This window comes from Oncorhynchus masou, chromosome 28, assembly GCF_036934945.1.
Source record: "Oncorhynchus masou masou isolate Uvic2021 chromosome 28, UVic_Omas_1.1, whole genome shotgun sequence".
NCBI lineage: Eukaryota > Metazoa > Chordata > Actinopteri > Salmoniformes > Salmonidae > Oncorhynchus > Oncorhynchus masou.
The window spans coordinates 40,561,833-40,588,535 of record NC_088239.1 but is presented as its reverse complement, the minus strand read 5'-3'; the positions used below and the strand labels follow the sequence as shown (position 1 = coordinate 40,588,535).

General features: G+C 34.2%; 1 pseudogene; it reads left to right on the top strand.

Moving 5' to 3' along the window:
* Positions 1-26,298, top strand: part of LOC135516985 (kelch-like protein 8) — a 61,341-nt pseudogene extending 35,043 nt beyond the window's left edge.
* Positions 26,299-26,703: the final 405 nt, after the last annotated feature.

The window sequence follows — 26,703 nt, the reverse complement described above, 5'->3', positions numbered from 1 at the left end:
AAAGAATTTCGAAAAACGGTCCAGAAAGCACTTTTTAAGGGTGTGTGAAGTTTTTTATGAAATTTTGCTATTTGACTTTTGACTTTTGACTTCCTATGAAATCATATTCCAAATGGAGAAAACATATGCCTAATGCACAAGTAAAAAAACAAAACAATTATGATAATAAAATATGACTAAAGTATGTTGATACAGTTCTTATACGTGTGTAATTGACACAAAATTCGAAAGAATTTCGAAAAACGGTCCAGAAAGCACTTTTTAAGGGTGTGTGAAGTTTTTTATGAAATTTTGCTATTTGACTTTTGACTTTTGACTTCCTATGAAATCATATTCCAAATGGAGAAAACATATGCCTAATGCACAAGTAGAAAAAAACAAAACAATTATGATAATAAAATATGACTAAAGTATGTTGATACAGTTCTTATACGTGTGTAATTGACACAAAATTCGAAAGAATTTCGAAAAACGGTCCAGAAAGCACTTTTTAAGGGTGTGTGAAGTTTTTTATGAAATTTTGCTATTTGACTTTTGACTTTTGACTTCCTATGAAATCATATTCCAAATGGAGAAAACATATGCCTAATGCACAAGTAGAAAAAACAAAACAATTATGATAATAAAATATGACTAAAGTATGTTGATACAGTTCTTATACGTGTGTAATTGACACAAAATTCGAAAGAATTTCGAAAAACGGTCCAGAAAGCACTTTTTAAGGGTGTGTGAAGTTTTTTATGAAATTTTGCTATTTGACTTTTGACTTTTGACTTCCTATGAAATCATATTCCAAATGGAGAAAACATATGCCTAATGCACAAGTAGAAAAAAACAAAACAATTATGATAATAAAATATGACTAAAGTATGTTGATACAGTTCTTATACGTGTGTAATTGACACAAAATTCGAAAGAATTTCGAAAAACGGTCCAGAAAGCACTTTTTAAGGGTGTGTGAAGTTTTTTATGAAATTTTGCTATTTGACTTTTGACTTTTGACTTCCTATGAAATCATATTCCAAATGGAGAAAACATATGCCTAATGCACAAGTAAAAAAACAAAACAATTATGATAATAAAATATGACTAAAGTATGTTGATACAGTTCTTATACGTGTGTAATTGACACAAAATTCGAAAGAATTTCGAAAAACGGTCCAGAAAGCACTTTTTAAGGGTGTGTGAAGTTTTTTATGAAATTTTGCTATTTGACTTTTGACTTTTGACTTCCTATGAAATCATATTCCAAATGGAGAAAACATATGCCTAATGCACAAGTAGAAAAAAAAAAACAATTATGATAATAAAATATGACTAAAGTATGTTGATACAGTTCTTATACGTGTGTAATTGACACAAAATTCGAAAGAATTTCGAAAAACGGTCCAGAAAGCACTTTTTAAGGGTGTGTGAAGTTTTTTATGAAATTTTGCTATTTGACTTTTGACTTTTGACTTCCTATGAAATCATATTCCAAATGGAGAAAACATATGCCTAATGCACAAGTAAAAAAAAAAAAAAAAATATGATAATAAAATATGACTAAAGTATGTTGATACAGTTCTTATACGTGTGTAATTGACACAAAATTCGAAAGAATTTCGAAAAACGGTCCAGAAAGCACTTTTTAAGGGTGTGTGAAGTTTTTTATGAAATTTTGCTATTTGACTTTTGACTTTTGACTTCCTATGAAATCATATTCCAAATGGAGAAAACATATGCCTAATGCACAAGTAAAAAAAAAAACAATTATGATAATAAAATATGACTAAAGTATGTTGATACAGTTCTTATACGTGTGTAATTGACACAAAATTCGAAAGAATTTCGAAAAACGGTCCAGAAAGCACTTTTTAAGGGTGTGTGAAGTTTTTTATGAAATTTTGCTATTTGACTTTTGACTTTTGACTTCCTATGAAATCATATTCCAAATGGAGAAAACATATGCCTAATGCACAAGTAAAAAAAAAAAACAATTATGATAATAAAATATGACTAAAGTATGTTGATACAGTTCTTATACGTGTGTAATTGACACAAAATTCGAAAGAATTTCGAAAAACGGTCCAGAAAGCACTTTTTAAGGGTGTGTGAAGTTTTTTATGAAATTTTGCTATTTGACTTTTGACTTTTGACTTCCTATGAAATCATATTCCAAATGGAGAAAACATATGCCTAATGCACAAGTAGAAAAAACAAAACAATTATGATAATAAAATATGACTAAAGTATGTTGATACAGTTCTTATACGTGTGTAATTGACACAAAATTCGAAAGAATTTCGAAAAACGGTCCAGAAAGCACTTTTTAAGGGTGTGTGAAGTTTTTATGAAATTTTGCTATTTGACTTTTGACTTTTGACTTCCTATGAAATCATATTCCAAATGGAGAAAACATATGCCTAATGCACAAGTAGAAAAAAAAAAACAATTATGATAATAAAATATGACTAAAGTATGTTGATACAGTTCTTATACGTGTGTAATTGACACAAAATTCGAAAGAATTTCGAAAAACGGTCCAGAAAGCACTTTTTAAGGGTGTGTGAAGTTTTTTATGAAATTTTGCTATTTGACTTTTGACTTTTGACTTCCTATGAAATCATATTCCAAATGGAGAAAACATATGCCTAATGCACAAGTAAAAAAAACAAAACAATTATGATAATAAAATATGACTAAAGTATGTTGATACAGTTCTTATACGTGTGTAATTGACACAAAATTCGAAAGAATTTCGAAAAACGGTCCAGAAAGCACTTTTTAAGGGTGTGTGAAGTTTTTTATGAAATTTTGCTATTTGACTTTTGACTTTTGACTTCCTATGAAATCATATTCCAAATGGAGAAAACATATGCCTAATGCACAAGTAGAAAAAAAAAAACAATTATGATAATAAAATATGACTAAAGTATGTTGATACAGTTCTTATACGTGTGTAATTGACACAAAATTCGAAAGAATTTCGAAAAACGGTCCAGAAAGCACTTTTTAAGGGTGTGTGAAGTTTTTTATGAAATTTTGCTATTTGACTTTTGACTTTTGACTTCCTATGAAATCATATTCCAAATGGAGAAAACATATGCCTAATGCACAAGTAGAAAAAAACAAAACAATTATGATAATAAAATATGACTAAAGTATGTTGATACAGTTCTTATACGTGTGTAATTGACACAAAATTCGAAAGAATTTCGAAAAACGGTCCAGAAAGCACTTTTTAAGGGTGTGTGAAGTTTTTTATGAAATTTTGCTATTTGACTTTTGACTTTTGACTTCCTATGAAATCATATTCCAAATGGAGAAAACATATGCCTAATGCACAAGTAGAAAAAAAAACAATTATGATAATAAAATATGACTAAAGTATGTTGATACAGTTCTTATACGTGTGTAATTGACACAAAATTCGAAAGAATTTCGAAAAACGGTCCAGAAAGCACTTTTTAAGGGTGTGTGAAGTTTTTTATGAAATTTTGCTATTTGACTTTTGACTTTTGACTTCCTATGAAATCATATTCCAAATGGAGAAAACATATGCCTAATGCACAAGTAGAAAAAAACAAAACAATTATGATAATAAAATATGACTAAAGTATGTTGATACAGTTCTTATACGTGTGTAATTGACACAAAATTCGAAAGAATTTCGAAAAACGGTCCAGAAAGCACTTTTTAAGGGTGTGTGAAGTTTTTTATGAAATTTTGCTATTTGACTTTTGACTTTTGACTTCCTATGAAATCATATTCCAAATGGAGAAAACATATGCCTAATGCACAAGTAAAAAAAAAAATATGATAATAAAATATGACTAAAGTATGTTGATACAGTTCTTATACGTGTGTAATTGACACAAAATTCGAAAGAATTTCGAAAAACGGTCCAGAAAGCACTTTTTAAGGGTGTGTGAAGTCTTTTATGAAATTTTGCTATTTGACTTTTGACTTTTGACTTCCTATGAAATCATATTCCAAATGGAGAAAACATATGCCTAATGCACAAGTAGAAAAAAAAAACAATTATGATAATAAAATATGACTAAAGTATGTTGATACAGTTCTTATACGTGTGTAATTGACACAAAATTCGAAAGAATTTCGAAAAACGGTCCAGAAAGCACTTTTTAAGGGTGTGTGAAGTTTTTTATGAAATTTTGCTATTTGACTTTTGACTTTTGACTTCCTATGAAATCATATTCCAAATGGAGAAAACATATGCCTAATGCACAAGTAAAAAAAAAAACAATTATGATAATAAAATATGACTAAAGTATGTTGATACAGTTCTTATACGTGTGTAATTGACACAAAATTCGAAAGAATTTCGAAAAACGGTCCAGAAAGCACTTTTTAAGGGTGTGTGAAGTTTTTATGAAATTTTGCTATTTGACTTTTGACTTTTGACTTCCTATGAAATCATATTCCAAATGGAGAAAACATATGCCTAATGCACAAGTAAAAAAAAAAAAAAAAATATGATAATAAAATATGACTAAAGTATGTTGATACAGTTCTTATACGTGTGTAATTGACACAAAATTCGAAAGAATTTCGAAAAACGGTCCAGAAAGCACTTTTTAAGGGTGTGTGAAGTTTTTTATGAAATTTTGCTATTTGACTTTTGACTTTTGACTTCCTATGAAATCATATTCCAAATGGAGAAAACATATGCCTAATGCACAAGTAAAAAAAAAAACAATTATGATAATAAAATATGACTAAAGTATGTTGATACAGTTCTTATACGTGTGTAATTGACACAAAATTCGAAAGAATTTCGAAAAACGGTCCAGAAAGCACTTTTTAAGGGTGTGTGAAGTTTTTTATGAAATTTTGCTATTTGACTTTTGACTTTTGACTTCCTATGAAATCATATTCCAAATGGAGAAAACATATGCCTAATGCACAAGTAGAAAAAAAAAAACAATTATGATAATAAAATATGACTAAAGTATGTTGATACAGTTCTTATACGTGTGTAATTGACACAAAATTCGAAAGAATTTCGAAAAACGGTCCAGAAAGCACTTTTTAAGGGTGTGTGAAGTTTTTTATGAAATTTTGCTATTTGACTTTTGACTTTTGACTTCCTATGAAATCATATTCCAAATGGAGAAAACATATGCCTAACGCACAAGTAAAAAAAAAAAACAATTATGATAATAAAATATGACTAAAGTATGTTGATACAGTTCTTATACGTGTGTAATTGACACAAAATTCGAAAGAATTTCGAAAAACGGTCCAGAAAGCACTTTTTAAGGGTGTGTGAAGTTTTTTATGAAATTTTGCTATTTGACTTTTGACTTTTGACTTCCTATGAAATCATATTCCAAATGGAGAAAACATATGCCTAATGCACAAGTAGAAAAAAACAAAACAATTATGATAATAAAATATGACTAAAGTATGTTGATACAGTTCTTATACGTGTGTAATTGACACAAAATTCGAAAGAATTTCGAAAAACGGTCCAGAAAGCACTTTTTAAGGGTGTGTGAAGTTTTTTATGAAATTTTGCTATTTGACTTTTGACTTTTGACTTCCTATGAAATAATATTCCAAATGGAGAAAACATATGCCTAATGCACAAGTAAAAAAAAATAAAAAAATATGATAATAAAATATGACTAAAGTATGTTGATACAGTTCTTATACGTGTGTAATTGACACAAAATTCGAAAGAATTTCGAAAAACGGTCCAGAAAGCACTTTTTAAGGGTGTGTGAAGTTTTTTATGAAATTTTGCTATTTGACTTTTGACTTTTGACTTCCTATGAAATCATATTCCAAATGGAGAAAACATATGCCTAATGCACAAGTAAAAAAACAAAACAATTATGATAATAAAATATGACTAAAGTATGTTGATACAGTTCTTATACGTGTGTAATTGACACAAAATTCGAAAGAATTTCGAAAAACGGTCCAGAAAGCACTTTTTAAGGGTGTGTGAAGTTTTTTATGAAATTTTGCTATTTGACTTTTGACTTTTGACTTCCTATGAAATCATATTCCAAATGGAGAAAACATATGCCTAATGCACAAGTAAAAAAAACAAAACAATTATGATAATAAAATATGACTAAAGTATGTTGATACAGTTCTTATACGTGTGTAATTGACACAAAATTCGAAAGAATTTCGAAAAACGGTCCAGAAAGCACTTTTTAAGGGTGTGTGAAGTTTTTATGAAATTTTGCTATTTGACTTTTGACTTTTGACTTCCTATGAAATCATATTCCAAATGGAGAAAACATATGCCTAATGCACAAGTAAAAAAACAAAACAATTATGATAATAAAATATGACTAAAGTATGTTGATACAGTTCTTATACGTGTGTAATTGACACAAAATTCGAAAGAATTTCGAAAAACGGTCCAGAAAGCACTTTTTAAGGGTGTGTGAAGTTTTTTATGAAATTTTGCTATTTGACTTTTGACTTTTGACTTCCTATGAAATCATATTCCAAATGGAGAAAACATATGCCTAATGCACAAGTAGAAAAAAAAAAACAATTATGATAATAAAATATGACTAAAGTATGTTGATACAGTTCTTATACGTGTGTAATTGACACAAAATTCGAAAGAATTTCGAAAAACGGTCCAGAAAGCACTTTTTAAGGGTGTGTGAAGTTTTTTATGAAATTTTGCTATTTGACTTTTGACTTTTGACTTCCTATGAAATCATATTCCAAATGGAGAAAACATATGCCTAATGCACAAGTAGAAAAAACAAAACAATTATGATAATAAAATATGACTAAAGTATGTTGATACAGTTCTTATACGTGTGTAATTGACACAAAATTCGAAAGAATTTCGAAAAACGGTCCAGAAAGCACTTTTTAAGGGTGTGTGAAGTTTTTTATGAAATTTTGCTATTTGACTTTTGACTTCCTATGAAATCATATTCCAAATGGAGAAAACATATGCCTAATGCACAAGTAGAAAAAAACAAAACAATTATGATAATAAAATATGACTAAAGTATGTTGATACAGTTCTTATACGTGTGTAATTGACACAAAATTCGAAAGAATTTCGAAAAACGGTCCAGAAAGCACTTTTTAAGGGTGTGTGAAGTTTTTTATGAAATTTTGCTATTTGACTTTTGACTTTTGACTTCCTATGAAATCATATTCCAAATGGAGAAAACATATGCCTAATGCACAAGTAGAAAAAAAATTATGATAATAAAATATGACTAAAGTATGTTGATACAGTTCTTATACGTGTGTAATTGACACAAAATTCGAAAGAATTTCGAAAAACGGTCCAGAAAGCACTTTTTAAGGGTGTGTGAAGTTTTTTATGAAATTTTGCTATTTGACTTTTGACTTTTGACTTCCTATGAAATAATATTCCAAATGGAGAAAACATATGCCTAATGCACAAGTAAAAAAAAAAACAATTATGATAATAAAATATGACTAAAGTATGTTGATACAGTTCTTATACGTGTGTAATTGACACAAAATTCGAAAGAATTTCGAAAAACGGTCCAGAAAGCACTTTTTAAGGGTGTGTGAAGTTTTTTATGAAATTTTGCTATTTGACTTTTGACTTTTGACTTCCTATGAAATCATATTCCAAATGGAGAAAACATATGCCTAATGCACAAGTAGAAAAAAAAACAATTATGATAATAAAATATGACTAAAGTATGTTGATACAGTTCTTATACGTGTGTAATTGACACAAAATTCGAAAGAATTTCGAAAAACGGTCCAGAAAGCACTTTTTAAGGGTGTGTGAAGTTTTTTATGAAATTTTGCTATTTGACTTTTGACTTTTGACTTCCTATGAAATCATATTCCAAATGGAGAAAACATATGCCTAATGCACAAGTAAAAAAACAAAACAATTATGATAATAAAATATGACTAAAGTATGTTGATACAGTTCTTATACGTGTGTAATTGACACAAAATTCGAAAGAATTTCGAAAAACGGTCCAGAAAGCACTTTTTAAGGGTGTGTGAAGTTTTTTATGAAATTTTGCTATTTGATTTGACTTTTGACTTCCTATGAAATCATATTCCAAATGGAGAAAACATATGCCTAATGCACAAGTAGAAAAAAAACAAAACAATTATGATAATAAAATATGACTAAAGTATGTTGATACAGTTCTTATACGTGTGTAATTGACACAAAATTGAAAGAATTTCGAAAAACGGTCCAGAAAGCACTTTTTAAGGGTGTGTGAAGTTTTTATGAAATTTTGCTATTTGACATTTGACTTTTGACTTCCTATGAAATCATATTCCAAATGGAGAAAACATGTGCCTAATGCACAAGTAGAAAAAACAAAACAATTATGATAATAAAATATGACTAAAGTATGTTGATACAGTTCTTATACGTGTGTAATTGACACAAAATTCGAAAGAATTTCGAAAAACGGTCCAGAAAGCACTTTTTAAGGGTGTGTGAAGTTTTTTATGAAATTTTGCTATTTGACTTTTGACTTTTGACTTCCTATGAAATCATATTCCAAATGGAGAAAACATATGCCTAATGCACAAGTAAAAAAACAAAAACAATTATGATAATAAAATATGACTAAAGTATGTTGATACAGTTCTTATACGTGTGTAATTGACACAAAATTCGAAAGAATTTCGAAAAACGGTCCAGAAAGCACTTTTTAAGGGTGTGTGAAGTTTTTTATGAAATTTTGCTATTTGACTTTTGACTTTTGACTTCCTATGAAATCATATTCCAAATGGAGAAAACATATGCCTAATGCACAAGTAAAAAAAAAAACAATTATGATAATAAAATATGACTAAAGTATGTTGATACAGTTCTTATACGTGTGTAATTGACACAAAATTCGAAAGAATTTCGAAAAACGGTCCAGAAAGCACTTTTTAAGGGTGTGTGAAGTTTTTTATGAAATTTTGCTATTTGACTTTTGACTTTTGACTTCCTATGAAATCATATTCCAAATGGAGAAAACATATGCCTAATGCACAAGTAAAAAAAAAAACAATTATGATAATAAAATATGACTAAAGTATGTTGATACAGTTCTTATACGTGTGTAATTGACACAAAATTCGAAAGAATTTCGAAAAACGGTCCAGAAAGCACTTTTTAAGGGTGTGTGAAGTTTTTTATGAAATTTTGCTATTTGACTTTTGACTTTTGACTTCCTATGAAATCATATTCCAAATGGAGAAAACATATGCCTAATGCACAAGTAAAAAAAAAAACAATTATGATAATAAAATATGACTAAAGTATGTTGATACAGTTCTTATACGTGTGTAATTGACACAAAATTCGAAAGAATTTCGAAAAACGGTCCAGAAAGCACTTTTTAAGGGTGTGTGAAGTTTTTTATGAAATTTTGCTATTTGACTTTTGACTTTTGACTTCCTATGAAATCATATTCCAAATGGAGAAAACATATGCCTAATGCACAAGTAGAAAAAAAAAAACAATTATGATAATAAAATATGACTAAAGTATGTTGATACAGTTCTTATACGTGTGTAATTGACACAAAATTCGAAAGAATTTCGAAAAACGGTCCAGAAAGCACTTTTTAAGGGTGTGTGAAGTTTTTTATGAAATTTTGCTATTTGACTTTTGACTTTTGACTTCCTATGAAATCATATTCCAAATGGAGAAAACATATGCCTAATGCACAAGTAAAAAAACAAAACAATTATGATAATAAAATATGACTAAAGTATGTTGATACAGTTCTTATACGTGTGTAATTGACACAAAATTCGAAAGAATTTCGAAAAACGGTCCAGAAAGCACTTTTTAAGGGTGTGTGAAGTTTTTTATAAAATTTTACTATTTGACTTTTGACTTCCTATGAAATCATATTCCAAATGGAGAAAACATATGCCTAATGCACAAGTAAAAAAACAAAACAATTATGATAATAAAATATGACTAAAGTATGTTGATACAGTTCTTATACGTGTGTAATTGACACAAAATTCGAAAGAATTTCGAAAAACGGTCCAGAAAGCACTTTTTAAGGGTGTGTGAAGTTTTTTATGAAATTTTGCTATTTGACTTTTGACTTTTGACTTCCTATGAAATCATATTCCAAATGGAGAAAACATATGCCTAATGCACAAGTAGAAAAAAAACAAAACAATTATGATAATAAAATATGACTAAAGTATGTTGATACAGTTCTTATACGTGTGTAATTGACACAAAATCGAAAGAATTTCGAAAAACGGTCCAGAAAGCACTTTTTAAGGGTGTGTGAAGTTTTTTATGAAATTTTGCTATTTGACTTTTGACTTTTGACTTCCTATGAAATCATATTCCAAATGGAGAAAACATATGCCTAATGCACAAGTAAAAAAACAAAACAATTATGATAATAAAATATGACTAAAGTATGTTGATACAGTTCTTATACGTGTGTAATTGACACAAAATCGAAAGAATTTCGAAAAATGGTCCAGAAAGCACTTTTTAAGGGTGTGTGAAGTTTTTTATGAAATTTTGCTATTTGACTTTTGACTTTTGACTTCCTATGAAATCATATTCCAAATGGAGAAAACATATGCCTAATGCACAAGTAAAAAAACAAAACAATTATGATAATAAAATATGACTAAAGTATGTTGATACAGTTCTTATACGTGTGTAATTGACACAAAATTCGAAAGAATTTCGAAAAACGGTCCAGAAAGCACTTTTTAAGGGTGTGTGAAGTTTATGAAATTTTGCTATTTGACTTTTGACTTCCTATGAAATCATATTCCAAATGGAGAAAACATATGCCTAATGCACAAGTAAAAAAACAAAACAATTATGATAATAAAATATGACTAAAGTATGTTGATACAGTTCTTATACGTGTGTAATTGACACAAAATTCGAAAGAATTTCGAAAAACGGTCCAGAAAGCACTTTTTAAGGGTGTGTGAAGTTTTTATGAAATTTTGCTATTTGACTTTTGACTTTTGACTTCCTATGAAATCATATTCCAAATGGAGAAAACATATGCCTAATGCACAAGTAAAAAAACAAAACAATTATGATAATAAAATATGACTAAAGTATGTTGATACAGTTCTTATACGTGTGTAATTGACACAAAATTCGAAAGAATTTCGAAAAACGGTCCAGAAAGCACTTTTTAAGGGTGTGTGAAGTTTTTTATGAAATTTTGCTATTTGACTTTTGACTTCCTATGAAATCATATTCCAAATGGAGAAAACATATGCCTAATGCACAAGTAAAAAAACAAAACAATTATGATAATAAAATATGACTAAAGTATGTTGATACAGTTCTTATACGTGTGTAATTGACACAAAATTCGAAAGAATTTCGAAAAACGGTCCAGAAAGCACTTTTTAAGGGTGTGTGAAGTTTTTTATAAAATTTTACTATTTGACTTTTGACTTCCTATGAAATCATATTCCAAATGGAGAAAACATATGCCTAATGCACAAGTAAAAAAAAAAAAAAAAATATGATAATAAAATATGACTAAAGTATGTTGATACAGTTCTTATACGTGTGTAATTGACACAAAATTCGAAAGAATTTCGAAAAACGGTCCAGAAAGCACTTTTTAAGGGTGTGTGAAGTTTTTTATAAAATTTTACTATTTGACTTTTGACTTCCTATGAAATAATATTCCAAATGGAGAAAACATATGCCTAATGCACAAGTAAAAAAAAAAAACAAATATGATAATAAAATATGACTAAAGTATGTTGATACAGTTCTTATACGTGTGTAATTGACACAAAATTGAAAGAATTTCGAAAAAACGGTCCAGAAAGCACTTTTTAAGGGTGTGTGAAGTTTTTATGAAATTTTGCTATTTGACTATTTGACTTTTGACTTCCTATGAAATCATATTCCAAATGGAGAAAACATATGCCTAATGCACAAGTAAAAAAACAAAACAATTATGATAATAAAATATGACTAAAGTATGTTGATACAGTTCTTATACGTGTGTAATTGACACAAAATTCGAAAGAATTTCGAAAAACGGTCCAGAAAGCACTTTTTAAGGGTGTGTGAAGTTTTTTATGAAATTTTGCTATTTGACTTTTGACTTTTGACTTCCTATGAAATCATATTCCAAATGGAGAAAACATATGCCTAATGCACAAGTAAAAAAAAAAACAATTATGATAATAAAATATGACTAAAGTATGTTGATACAGTTCTTATACGTGTGTAATTGACACAAAATTCGAAAGAATTTCGAAAAACGGTCCAGAAAGCACTTTTTAAGGGTGTGTGAAGTTTTTATGAAATTTTGCTATTTGACTTTTGACTTTTGACTTCCTATGAAATCATATTCCAAATGGAGAAAACATATGCCTAATGCACAAGTAAAAAAACAAAACAATTATGATAATAAAATATGACTAAAGTATGTTGATACAGTTCTTATACGTGTGTAATTGACACAAAATTCGAAAGAATTTCGAAAAACGGTCCAGAAAGCACTTTTTAAGGGTGTGTGAAGTTTTTTATAAAATTTTGCTATTTGACTTTTGACTTTTGACTTCCTATGAAATCATATTCCAAATGGAGAAAACATATGCCTAATGCACAAGTAAAAAAACAAAACAATTATGATAATAAAATATGACTAAAGTATGTTGATACAGTTCTTATACGTGTGTAATTGACACAAAATTCGAAAGAATTTCGAAAAACGGTCCAGAAAGCACTTTTTAAGGGTGTGTGAAGTTTTTAATAAAATTTTACTATTTGACTTTTGACTTTTGACTTCCTATGAAATCATATTCCAAATGGAGAAAACATATGCCTAATGCACAAGTAGAAAAAAACAAAACAATTATGATAATAAAATATGACTAAAGTATGTTGATACAGTTCTTATACGTGTGTAATTGACACAAAATTCAAAAGAATTTCGAAAAACGGTCCAGAAAGCACTTTTTAAGGGTGTGTGAAGTTTTTTATGAAATTTTGCTATTTGACTTTTGACTTTTGACTTCCTATGAAATCATATTCCAAATGGAGAAAACATATGCCTAATGCACAAGTAGAAAAAAAAACAATTATGATAATAAAATATGACTAAAGTATGTTGATACAGTTCTTATACGTGTGTAATTGACACAAAATTCGAAAGAATTTCGAAAAACGGTCCAGAAAGCACTTTTTAAGGGTGTGTGAAGTTTTTAATAAAATTTTACTATTTGACTTTTGACTTTTGACTTCCTATGAAATCATATTCCAAATGGAGAAAACATATGCCTAATGCACAAGTAAAAAAAAAAAAAAATATGATAATAAAATATGACTAAAGTATGTTGATACAGTTCTTATACGTGTGTAATTGACACAAAATTCGAAAGAATTTCGAAAAACGGTCCAGAAAGCACTTTTTAAGGGTGTGTGAAGTTTTTTATGAAATTTTGCTATTTGACTTTTGACTTTTGACTTCCTATGAAATCATATTCCAAATGGAGAAAACATATGCCTAATGCACAAGTAGAAAAAAAACAATTATGATAATAAAATATGACTAAAGTATGTTGATACAGTTCTTATACGTGTGTAATTGACACAAAATTCGAAAGAATTTCGAAAAACGGTCCAGAAAGCACTTTTTAAGGGTGTGTGAAGTTTTTTATGAAATTTTGCTATTTGACTTTTGACTTCCTATGAAATCATATTCCAAATGGAGAAAACATATGCCTAATGCACAAGTAGAAAACAAACAAACAATTATGATAATAAAATATGACTAAAGTATGTTGATACAGTTCTTATACGTGTGTAATTGACACAAAATTCTAAAAGAATTTCGAAAAACGGTCCAGAAAGCACTTTTTAAGGGTGTGTGAAGTTTTTTATGAAATTTTGCTATTTGACTTTTGACTTCCTATGAAATCATATTCCAAATGGAGAAAACATATGCCTAATGCACAAGTAAAAAAACAAAACAATTATGATAATAAAATATGACTAAAGTATGTTGATACAGTTCTTATACGTGTGTAATTGACACAAAATTCGAAAGAATTTCGAAAAACGGTCCAGAAAGCACTTTTTAAGGGTGTGTGAAGTTTTTTATGAAATTTTTTGCACTATTTGACTTTTTTACTATGAAATCATATTCCAAATGGGAAAACATATCCTAATGCAAATAAAAAAACAAAACAATTATGATAATAAAATATGCAAATGTTGACAAAACGTGTGTAATATGCCTTATGCACAAGTGAAGTTTTTATGAAAATTTTTTACTTTTGACTTTACTTCCTATGAAATCATATTGCAAATGGACAAAAAATTGTAGAAAAAAAAAATTATGTATATTCATACAGTTCTTACACATGTTTGACAAAAAAAGCGAAAGAATTTTGAAAAACGGTCCAGAAAGCACTTTTTTAAGGGGTGATAAGTTTTTGACAAAAAATTCATTTTTTCAAAATTTGGCTTTTGGATGTTGACTTGGGGTCCATTTCCTATATGAAAAACCACGGTGGAGCGCACATGCCACCTGTTGGATTTTTGAAGTGTTACAACTGGCAATTGCCATATGGCATTTGACATACATTTTGCATGAATCAACGCCGAATTGGGTGGTATTGGACACCGTGTATATGGTTTGCCCTATGCCAATGTTTTCCCATTCATTTTTGTCCATTTCAGGGGGGTATTCCCTTACATAATCCAATGTTGTGCTTTCGCTGTAAAGCATTTTTTAAATCAGACATGATGGGTAGATTAACAAGATGTTTATCTTTCATTTGCTGTATTGGACTTGTTAATGTGTGAAAGTTAAATATTTCCCAAAAATATTTTTGAATTTCGCACTGCCTTTTCAGCAGAAAGTTGTGAAGCGGAACGCCTGCACTAGAAAGGCACTACAAATGTTAAAATAGTAATGTAATAATTAACTCATTACGAATTTGGGGCACCACGAGAGCGGTTGTTTAGAGTTACCATCTCCTGAATTAAACTCTAAATGTCTTTACTTATTACATCCATAAAAAACGTATTAATCATATTCTGAACAGTCGTAAACTCCTGCATCTGCAAAATCCCCAGCCTTACTTATGATTCAGTACTACACAAATTGGTTTAATTATGAACTAAATGATAACACAGAATAAACATATACATTAGGAGAAGGTCCCTGGCAGACTGACACAACATATGGCAACTTGCTACACAACGACATGATGAGGGAGGGAGCTTAACTTCTTATGGCTGCAATCCCGTTAACGGGAGCGATATGACAACAGCCAGTCAAAGTGTAGGGCGCCATTTTCAAAACATCAAAAATCTCATAATTAAAATTCCTCAAACATACATGTATCTCATACCATTTTAAAGCTATTCTCGTATTCTCATTGTGTCCGATTTCAAATATGCTTTGCAGCAAAAGCACCACAAACGATTATGTTAGGTCACCACATAGCCACAGAAAAACACAGCCATTTTTTCCCCAGTCGAAGAGAGGAGTTTCAAAAAGCACAAATAGAGATCAAATTAATCACTAACCTTTGATGATCCTCATCAGATGACACTAATAGGACTTCATGTTACACAATACATGTATGTTTTGTTTGATAAAGTTCATATTTATCAAAATATGAGTTTACATTAGCGCATTACATTCACTAGTTCCAAAAACATAATTCAACAGAAATACTCATCATAAATATAGATGATAACACACATGGAATTATAGATATACCTCTCCTTAATGCAACCACTGTGTCTGATTTAAAAAAAAAACTTTACGGAATAAGCCAGCCATGCAATAATCTGAGACGGCGCTCAGAAATATTTGTCACAATAGCCGCCATGTTGACATCAGCATAAACAGGAAATTACATAAATATTCCCTTACCTTTGATAATCTACATCAGAAAGCACTCCAGGAATCCCAGGTTCACAATAAATGTTTGTTTTGTTCGATAATGTCTGTTATTTATACCTTTTGTTAGCGCGTTTTGTATACATATAGACAAACGCTCATTCTGGTCAGCGTTACATCGGACAAAAACTTCAAAAAGTTATATCGAAGAAACATTTCAAACTAAGTTGCAGAATCAATCATTAGGATGTTTTTAACATATATCTTCAATACAGTTCCAACCGGAGAATTCCTTCTTGTCTTCATGAGCAATGGAATGCAAGTGGGTACCATGAGGAATAAGCGTGAACAGAAAATGGCCGCTTGATAGACACCTGATGCATTCTGCTCTCATTCACTCCCACAACACCATAGAAGTCTCATTAATATGTATATTATTGGTTGATATCTAGTGGAACCCCAAGGCAGTGCAACATCAATATCTCAAGGGGATTTCATTGGGGACTCTGAATACATACAAAGATCAGATTTCTCACTTCCTGTTTTGATTTCAACTCAGGATTTTGCCTGCCATATGAGTTCTGTTACACTCACAGACATCATTCAAACAACAATAGAAACTTTAGAGTTTTTCTATCCAATAATAATTATTATATGCATATATTAGCAATTTTGGACAGATAATAATATGCATATATTAGCGACTGAGGAGCAGGCCGTTTACTTTGGGCAACTTATTCATCCAAGCTACTCAATACTGCCCCCCAGCCATAAGAAGTTATTTTTATTTTACCTTTATTTAACTAGGCAAGTCAGTTAAGAAAAAAATCTTATTTTCAATGGCAGCCTAGGAACAGTAGTTCCTAGGCAGAATGACAGATTTGTACCTTGTCAGCTCAGGGGTTTGAACTTGCAACCTTCTGGTTACTAGTCCAACACTCTAACTGCTAGGCTACGCTGCCGCCCCAGTTAACAGAGCTGCACTTAGTTCCATAATGGGTGGCAAGGAATAAGTCGTAAATATTTCAAAAACTAAAAACATTGAATTTGGAACATATCATTCACTAAACCACTAAAATCTTGTAATAAATCATGTGGAAGTTGAGCAAGTTGAGGAGTAACCCTGGATTGTAAAAATGTCAGTGTAGACATTGTTAAAAATACCTAAAGTTGTATTACAAAAGTAGTTTGAAATGTTTTGGCAAATTTTACAGGTAACTTTTGAGTTATTTTGTAGTGACGTTGCCCAAATTGGAAGCTGTTTTTTTTCTGGCTCAAACGCGCCGAATAAATTGACATTTTGGATATATATAGACAGAATTAATCAAACAAAAGGACCACTTGTGATGTTTATGGGACATATTGGAGTGCCCACAAAAGAAGCTCGTCAAAGGTAAGGCATGATTTAGATTTTATCTCTGCGTTTTGTGTGGTGCCTGCAGGGTTGAAATATGCTATTGTCTCTTTGTTTACGGTTGTTCCTATCATCAGACAATAGCTTCTTATGCTTTCGCCGAAAAGCCTTTTTGAAATCTGACATGTTGGCTGGATTCACAACGAGTGTAGCTTTAATTTGGTATGAAAGATAAACATTTAATGCAACCGCTTTGTCACATTTCTTTTTAACGTTACAGAACACTATTCAATAATCTGAGGCGGCGCTCAGACGTAAGCAATATTTCTCCGCTATGTTGGAGTCAACAGAAACACAAAATTACAACATAAATATTGCCTTACCTTTGATGGTCTTCGATCAAAATGTAATGGAAGGAGTCATACTTACCCAATACATCGTTTTGTTTCAGTTCGTGTGTAGTTATAGTAGCATATGCTACCTGTGTCAGCTGAAATGCATCCAAAATTACTTCTGGTCCCGAACAGTTGCGCATCAAAACTTCAAAATTACATATTATATGTCGACTAAACTGGTCAAACTAAGTGCAGAATCAAGCTTTAGGATGTTATAAACGTACAAAACAATTGGCGATTCAACCGGACAAAAGCAATTTTTCTCAGACCTTCTGGAACAGAGTGATGACTGTGTACAATTCGCACTCGAACGCGCATGTATTTTCTCGCGACACCCACTCTTTTGCCTGTCAAAGCTCGCGGGATTTGCACAATTAAACGCTCTACTGATAGAGGACATCTCGTGGAAGACATAGAGAGTGTTTCCAGATCCATAGCTGGTTGGGAAGGGTGGGGGCGATGATGTCAAAGTTACCCCAACTTTCTGGATGCCAAAACTAGTTTGGGAGATTGCCTGCCCTGTGAGTTCTGCTTACTTACAGACATAATTCAAACGGTTTTAGAAGCTTTAGAGTGTTTTCTATCCAATAATAATTATTATATGCATATATTAGCAATTTTGGACAGATTGTTTTTCAGTTTACTATGGGCACGCAATTCATCCAAAGGGGGCAGTATTGTCCCGAGCCTTAACAGGTTGAAAGGTTGAATTTTATATTTTTTTTATTTATTTGGCGCTCTGCATTTTTCCTGGAAATTGGCCAGGTGAGACATTTGCATCATGCCTATTCCAGAGAGGTTAATGTTGTAAATGTTGTAACTGACTATTGTAGTTGGAAACAGCAGATTTTTTTATGTAATATCTACATAGGCGTACAGAGCCCCATTATCAGCAACCATCACTCCTGTGTTCCAATGGCACGTTGTTAGCTAATCCATGTCACGACTTCCGCCGAAGTTGGCTCTCCTGCCCATTCGGGTGGTGCTCGGCGGTCGTCGTCACCATCCTATTAGCCACTACTGATCCTTTTTTCGTGTATCTGTTGGTTTTGTCTAATTGGTTTCACCTGTGTGTTGTTTAGTTAATTAGTATCTGTATTTATGTAGGTTGTCCCGCCCTAGTGTTTTGTGCGGGATTGTTATTTTTGTCATTTCGTTTTGTCTGTCGGTGTTTGCTGTTTTTTCTCCCGGTTATTAGTTTTTCCCTGTTTTGCTGTTTTTTCACCCTGTCTTGCTTTTGGGTTGACTGTTGTTTTGTTCACCGGAGAATAAACTTGATTATTCGCATTTCTGCTCTCTGCGCCTGATTCCACCCACCTTGACCAGACGTGACAATCCAAGTGTATACTTTTAAAAGGCTAATTGATCATTAGAAAACCCTTTTGCAATTATGTTAGCACAGCTGAAAACTGTTGTTCTGACTAATGAAGCTATAAAACTGTCCTTCTTTAGACAAGTTGAGTATCTGGAGCATTATCATTTGTGGGTTCAATTAGTCTCAAAATGGCCAGAAACAAAGATTTTTGTTCTGAAACTTGTCAGTCTATTCTTGTTCTGAGAAATTAAGGCTATTCCATGCGAAAAATTGCCAAGAATCTGAAATTCTCGTACAATGCTGTGTACTTCTCCCTTCACAGAACAGCTCAAACTGGCTCTAACCAGAATAGTGGTGAATAGGAGTGGGAGGCCCCGGTGCACAACTGAGCAAGAGTACAAGTATATTGGAGTGTCTAGTTTGAGAAACAGGCTCCTCACAAGTCCTCAACTGGCAGCTTCATTATAAATAGTACCTGCAAAACACCAGTCTCAACGTCGACAGTGAAGAGGTAAGTGGCCTTTCAGACTGCTTTTTTCCACAGTTTGTTACGTTACAGCATTATTCTAAAATGTATTACGTATTTTGTTTCCCCTGAATCTATGCACAATACACCATAATGACAAAGTAAAAATGATTTTAAAGATTTTTTGCAAATGTTTTAAAAATAAATGCAGATAAGACTCAAAATTGAGCTCAGTGCCTCCTGTTTTCCATTGATCGTCCTTGATATTTCTACTACTTGTTTGGAGTCTAGCTGTGGTAAATTCAATTGATTGCACATGATTTGGAAAGGCACACACTTGTCTGTAGAAGGTCACACAGTTGACAGTGCATGTCAGCAAAAACCAAGCCATGAGGTCAAAGAAATTGTTCCTAGAACTCCGAGACAGGATTGGGTCGATGCACAGACCTGCGGAAGGGCGCCAAAACATTCCTACAGCATTGAAGGTCCCCAAGAACACGGGGGCCTCCGTCATTCTTAAATGGAAGAGGTTTGGTACCACCAAGACTCTTCATAGAGCTGGCCGCCTGGCCAAACTGGGCAATCGGGGGAGAAGGGCCTCGGTCAGGGAGGTGACCAGAACCTCATAGTCACTTTGACAAAGCTCCAGAGTTCCTCTGTGGAGATGTGAGAACCTTCCAGAAGGACAACTATCTTTGCAGCACTCCACCAAATCAGGCTTTTATGGTAGAGTGGTCAGACTGAAGCCACTCCTCAGTAAAAGGCACATGACAACCCACTTGAAGTTTGCCAAAAGGCACCTAAAGACTCTCAGGCCATGAGAAACCAGATTCTCTGGTCTGATTAAACCAATATAGATCTATTTTGCATGGATACCATGCATCACGTCTGGAGGAAACCTGTCACCATCTCTACGGTGAAGCATGGTGGTGGCAGCATGTTGTGGGGATGATTTTTAGCGGCAGGGGCTGAGACTTGTCATGATTGAGGGAAAGATGAACAGCGCAAAGTACATAGACTGGGGAGAACGTTCACCTTTCAACAAGACAATGACCCTAAGCACACAGCCAAGACAACGCTGGAGTGGCTTTGGGTCTCAACTCCAGAGCCCGGAGTTGAACCTGAAAGAATTCTCTGGAAACCTGGAAATACCTGTTCAGTGACGCTCCCCATCCAAACTGACAGAGCTTGAGAGGATCTGCAGAGAAGAATGGAAGAAACTGCACAAATACAGGTGTGCCAAGCTTGTAGCGTCATACCCAAGACGACTCGAGGCTGTGATCGCTGCCTAGTTGATTCAAGAAATTACTGAGTAAACCGCTTCTACCCCCAAGCCATAAGACTGCTGAACAACTAATCAAATGCCACCCGGACTATCTATATTGACGACCCCCCCCCTTTGTTTTTACACTGCTGCTACTTGCTGTTTATCTATGCATTGTCACTTTACAAATTACCTTGACTATCCTATACCCCTGCACATTGAATCTGTACCCCCTATATATGTATATATATACTCGTTTTCATTTACATTTCTTGTTGCTTTTTGATTAAACTTGTTTAGTCTTTAGTTTACTTATTAAATATTTTATCAAATATATTTATTGAACTGCATTTGATTTCTAGATAAGCATGCCTTTGTCTGATCTTCCCTGTTTTAGTTTTGCTAAACCATTTTGGTTTACTTCCTGTCTTAAGTTTGGTGTGGGTTTTTATTTTTAATCTGCCTCTTCTTAGGCAAATTTAGTGGGTGCTCCCGATGGGTGTCTTTTTAGGTTCCAATTGTTGTTGCTACTCAACTTTCAGTGGACAACCCCGTGAGTGTCTTTCAGAACCCCTCCTAATACTCCACCTGATTTTGTTGTCTGTGCCTCTTTGTACCTCCTAGCCTTTGTCCACGTGGGGACCTGGAGAATCTTCCTTGTTTTCGTATCCTTTTGGGGATTTTCAATACCCATGAGGATAGTATACAAGCGCTCACAAGCTCAGAGAATTCAGCTCAGACAGATTCCACTCAGCTCCTGAGCTCCATCAGTATCAGATATTAATTTGGAATGGAATGTGTTTGCATCTAATCAAAACGAATCGCATCAATTTGTTCCGCTAATCATATCGCACCGAATGGTTTCAAACTAAAAATATCGTTCCTGTATTTTATCAGAGCCCATGTACAGTATCTAGATGTGTTTCGAATTGTGCTTGTATGGCGAGATGCACATCCCCAGAGAATAGCCTTCATATGATGGATACATGTTGGTTCAGTTTAGTAGTGTGTTTTCTCGTAGGTCTCTTTTCTTCATTAGGTTTGGAGTGCATTATAGAATCTCCCAGGGATGGTCTGAGCACAGAGACTGATAGTTCAGCTTGCTTCCACTCTAAAAAGCCTATTTGCTTGAAATAAACTAGCTTCAGGCTATGAACAAAACAGGAGAAAAGCATCTACAGCTCTTCTTTTGGTATTATTCCACACTAGAAGCTTTTCTTAAACACTTTCAGGGAAGTCGGATTTGTGGTATTCCAGATATAATCATTGACCAGTACCTGTCCTGGAATGTGATCAGTAAGCCTACCATCAATTCTACATCCTAAACCATAGAGGTTTCCATAGTTAGGATTGTTTCCCCTGCACAGTCGAGTTCAGTCTTATATGGATGGATGGATGCATAGTCGGGTTATGAGGGTCTAGTAGTCCTAACCTAGCGTTCCTTGTGTTCCTTAACCTTGTGTTCATCTTGGTCCTCTGTAGCTAAGTTAGAGCATGATGCTTGGAACAACGGGATAATGAGTTTGTTTCCCGGGACCACTTGTACGTAAAATGTATGCAAGTATGACTAAGTTGCTTTTGATCATAAAACAATTCATTATTTACTATATCCTTCCTCAGGTAAAGTGTATGCAGTAGGGGGCCATGATGGTAGTGAACACCTGGGCAACATGGAGATGTTTGATCCTCTCACCAACAAGTGGATGATGAAAGCTTCCATGAACACTAAAAGGTATGTAATGTCTGGCAAAAGGAAAATTAAGTGGGCGGCAGGGTAGCCTAGTGGTTAGAGTGTTGGACTAGTAACCGAAAGGTTGCAAGTTCAAAAACCCCGAGCTGCCAAGGTACAAATCTGTCGTTCTGCCCCTGAACAGGCAGTTAACCCACTGTTCCTAGGCCGTCATTGAAAATAAGAATTTGTTCTTAACTGACTTGCCTAGTAAAATAAAGGTTAAAAAAAAAGTAGAAATGTAGTTTTACAGCCAAAAGATACCTAATTATACTCACACTCATACTACTCATACTGAACTATTTTCATTGCTGTGTGAAGGAGAGGCATAGCTCTGGCAGCTCTGGAAGGTCCTATCTACGCCAGCGGTGGTCTCGATGACAACTCCTGTTTCAACGATGTAGAGAGATATGACATCGAGAGCGACCACTGGAGTGCTGTGGCGCCCATGAACACGCCCCGAGGTGGAGTGGGCTCTGTGGCCTTAGGGGTGAGAACAAGACACTCTAGACACCTGGCTAGACTGATCATATACTAAACTCAGCAAATAAAGAAACATCCCTTTTTCAGGACCCTGTCTTTCAAAGATAATTAATACAAATCCAAATAACTTCACAGATCTTCATTGTAAAGGGTTTAAACTGTTGCTCATGCTTGTTCATTGAACCATAAACAATTAATGAACATGCATCTGTGGAACGGTCGTGAAGACACTAACAGCTTACAGACAGTAAGCAATTAAGGTCACAGTTATGAAAACTTGGGATACTAGAGAGGCCTTTCTACGGACTCTGAAAAACAGCTAAATAAAGATGCCCGGGCTCCATGCTCATCTCCGTGAACCTGCCTTAGGCATGCTGCAAGGAGGCATGAGGACTGCAGATGTGGCCAGGGCAATACATTGCAATGTCCGTACTGTGAGATGCCTAAGACAGCACTACAGGGAGACAGGACGGACAGCCGATCATCCTCGCAGTGGCAGACCACGTGTAACAACACCTGCACCGGATCGGTACATCTGAACATCACACCTGCGGGACAGGTACAGGATGGCAACAACAACTGCCCGAGTTACACCAGGAACGCACAATCCCTACAACAGTGCTCAGACGGTCCGCAATAGGCTGGACTGAGGGCTTGTGGGCCTGTTGTAAGGCAAGTCCTCACCAGACATCACCGGCAACAAAGTCGCTTATGGGCACAATCCCACCATTGCTGGACCAGACAGGACTGGCAAAAGTGCTCTTCACTGGCGAGTTGTGGTTTTGTCTCACCAGGAGTGATGGTTGGATTTGCGTTTATCGTTGAAGGAATGAGCGATACACCGAGGCCTGTACTCTGGAGCGGAATCGATTTGGAGGTGGAGGGTCCGTCATGGTCTGGGGCGGTGTGTCACAGCATCATCAGACTGAGCTTGTTGTCATTGCAGGCAATCTCAATGCTGTGCGTTACAGGGAAGACATCCTCCTCCCTCATGTGGTACCCTTCCGGCAGGCTCATCCTGACATGACCCTCCAGCATGACAACGCCACCAGCTATACTGCTCGTTTTGTGCGTGATTTCGTCTGGGACCTGTTGGATCGGAGGTTGTGGACTAGGGCCATTCCCCCCAGAAATATCCGGGAACAGGTGCCTTGGTGGAAGAGTATGGTAACATCTCACAGCAAGAACTGGCAAATCTGGTGCAGTCCATGAGTAGGAGATGCACTGCAGTACTTAATGCTGTAACAGATACTGACTGTTACTTTTGATTTTGCCTCCTCCCCCCCTTTGTTCAGAGACACATTATTCCATTTCTGTTCGTCACATGTCTGTGGGACTTTCTCAGTTGTTGAATCTTGTTATGTTCATACAAATATTTACACGTTAGGTTTGCTGACAATAAACGCAGTTGACAGTGAGAGGACGTTTCTTTTTTTGCTGAGTATATTTTGGATCAAGTGTTCATTAGGGCACACCATAGCAACATTTTTCAAAACATTGTGCAGCAGAAAACAAGTGTCTTTCATTCCGATAGTTCTTCCCTGTTTTGTGCCTAGTTGACACGACCCAGGTGTTACGTCACATTTATACATACACTCAGCACACATGACATCCTCAGATGCTTTTATAAACAGTTTTTTTTATCACTAACATAGAGTAAAGAGAATTTATCCCCCAAGCTGTTTGTGATTTGAAGTCTGTGTTCGTGTGCATAATAACAGGCCATAATAACAGTTAACCCTATCAGTCCAGAGACCCCAGCAAAAATCTGCTTTTCACTTATCTGACTTTCATTTAACTGCATGTCATGCCCTTTTTACTCTATTTAGCCTCACAATGAAGAGTTTTACCATTTTCTTTTCAGGTCAACCAGGGCTCAAGTAGAACACAAAACAAGTTGACATAAACAGTTGCATTCATGAGTTTGATTGACCAATGTCAATAAACAAATAAGGTCCACCCTGATAGATGAAGGTACAGAAATTGTTTGCTCAGTGGGAAATTAATATACATACAGTCAGTGACAAGTTTGTGGAGTTTGACAGCAACTATGTGATCTTATTACAGTATTTTAGACTATGTCCTTGAATTTTCTAGGATCTTTTATGCAGATGAACCCATTAACGTGTAGCTTGTGAGCATCATTAGTTACATGAGCATGTTTGTGCATCTTTTCGTAGTTCTTAATGTGTAGCTCAAACCATTCTGACCTGGCCCCAGGTCCTTGTCTCACAAACGCCACTCTAGCTCAGCCCTAGTTAACCACACATACTAATGGATGCAGCAGAAATAGATGAATCCAATGGTACAACCCAGAAGTCTGTAGCTGAAACACACAGTGTTTAAAAGGGGTTAGAAGTCAGTTATCACATTGCTATATTCTTCTCTAGTTTAACCAGTTAGACAGATAAAAAAAAGTGTCCTAAACACAATTTAACCAGGCGATCTAAACTAGTATACAGATCTATACGGAAGGATGAATATTTGACGTCCTTACACTTGCTCGTCCGCAACATAAGGGATTCAACAGAATGTTGCTGACGACTAGGTAGCTAGTTTAGTTAGTTAGCTTCGCTAGTTAACTATATTAGAAAGTTTACAACTGGCAGTTTAAATAGCAAGCTGACTTAAATCGATGATTCTCCATTTATGTGAGAATAGTTAAAACAAACTGACTAGCTAGCTAGTGTATGAACATTTTAGTAAGCTAGCTAGCTAGCTACTTCGTTAGCTAACCTTAACTGGCTTGACCTGCAGTCAAGGCCGCCTTTCCTACTTTTGTGGTTTCGTTAGCTGTGGCGTACGTAAATTAAATCACAGCCATCCGTCCATCACAATCTCTGCTGTTGATAGTAATGTAAAGTGCTTTCTCATAAATTCGATATCAATAGATGGAAATATCTCCTTACTTGCTGGGTTGGTGGCAGCGCCGCCAAAGTTGAACGCCATGATTACTCCTGTTCACAGCAAATTGGGTCCGTGCAGGAAGTGTCGTTGGATTGTACAGTTCCGCGAAATAAATTCTTCTTCTTCTTTGATGAGGTTTAATGGTGGTTGGCATCCAATAAATGTTGCATTACAGCCACCTACTAGACTGGACTGCTTTATAACTTTGCTTGAATTTTTTAAAACAAATAAACAAATACCCTACTATCTAACACTACACTCACAAAAAACAGAATGTTTAAATATATTTAGTCCTACTTCAGGCCAACAGCCTGAAAGGATGGGACACCACCACTTAACACACCCTGTAACTCTTCTGACGTTCAGTCTCGCACACCCAAATACCTCTCTGCATCTGCCACCGCAACCTCAATTTTCTGCGACTTACATTCCATCCCTGCAGTACAGTTCATAACCATTGCTATAAATGCTAACTGAAACATATATCACTTGTTGGTTTATCCCTCTGTATTCGTACAGATCTACTCACACCACTCCTCTCAGGATCCTTGACCCTTCTTCCCTACTTTCTTCACTGTCTCAGCATATGACAACCTCTGCACTACTATAACCCTGGAAAAGTCAACCTGCCTCTCTCGCATGGGACATTTCTGTTCCCCAGCCCCATGGGCACCCCTACATACAGTATACCACTACTTTCCCCAATGCTACACATTCTTTTGTCTCATGCCCTTCTGCACACATCTCACACCTAGTAACCTCCCTCCTACACACTGCTGCCACATGCCCATAAGCTTGACACCTGTAAAAATGTAATATATTCGGCACAAAAGATTGTGCAGAATAACTTATATATCCTGACATCACATTGTCGGGCAAAGCCTCAACATCGAAACTCAAAAGAACAGACAAAAACGATTTTGTTTCACCACTCATACCACCCTGTATGCATCGCAG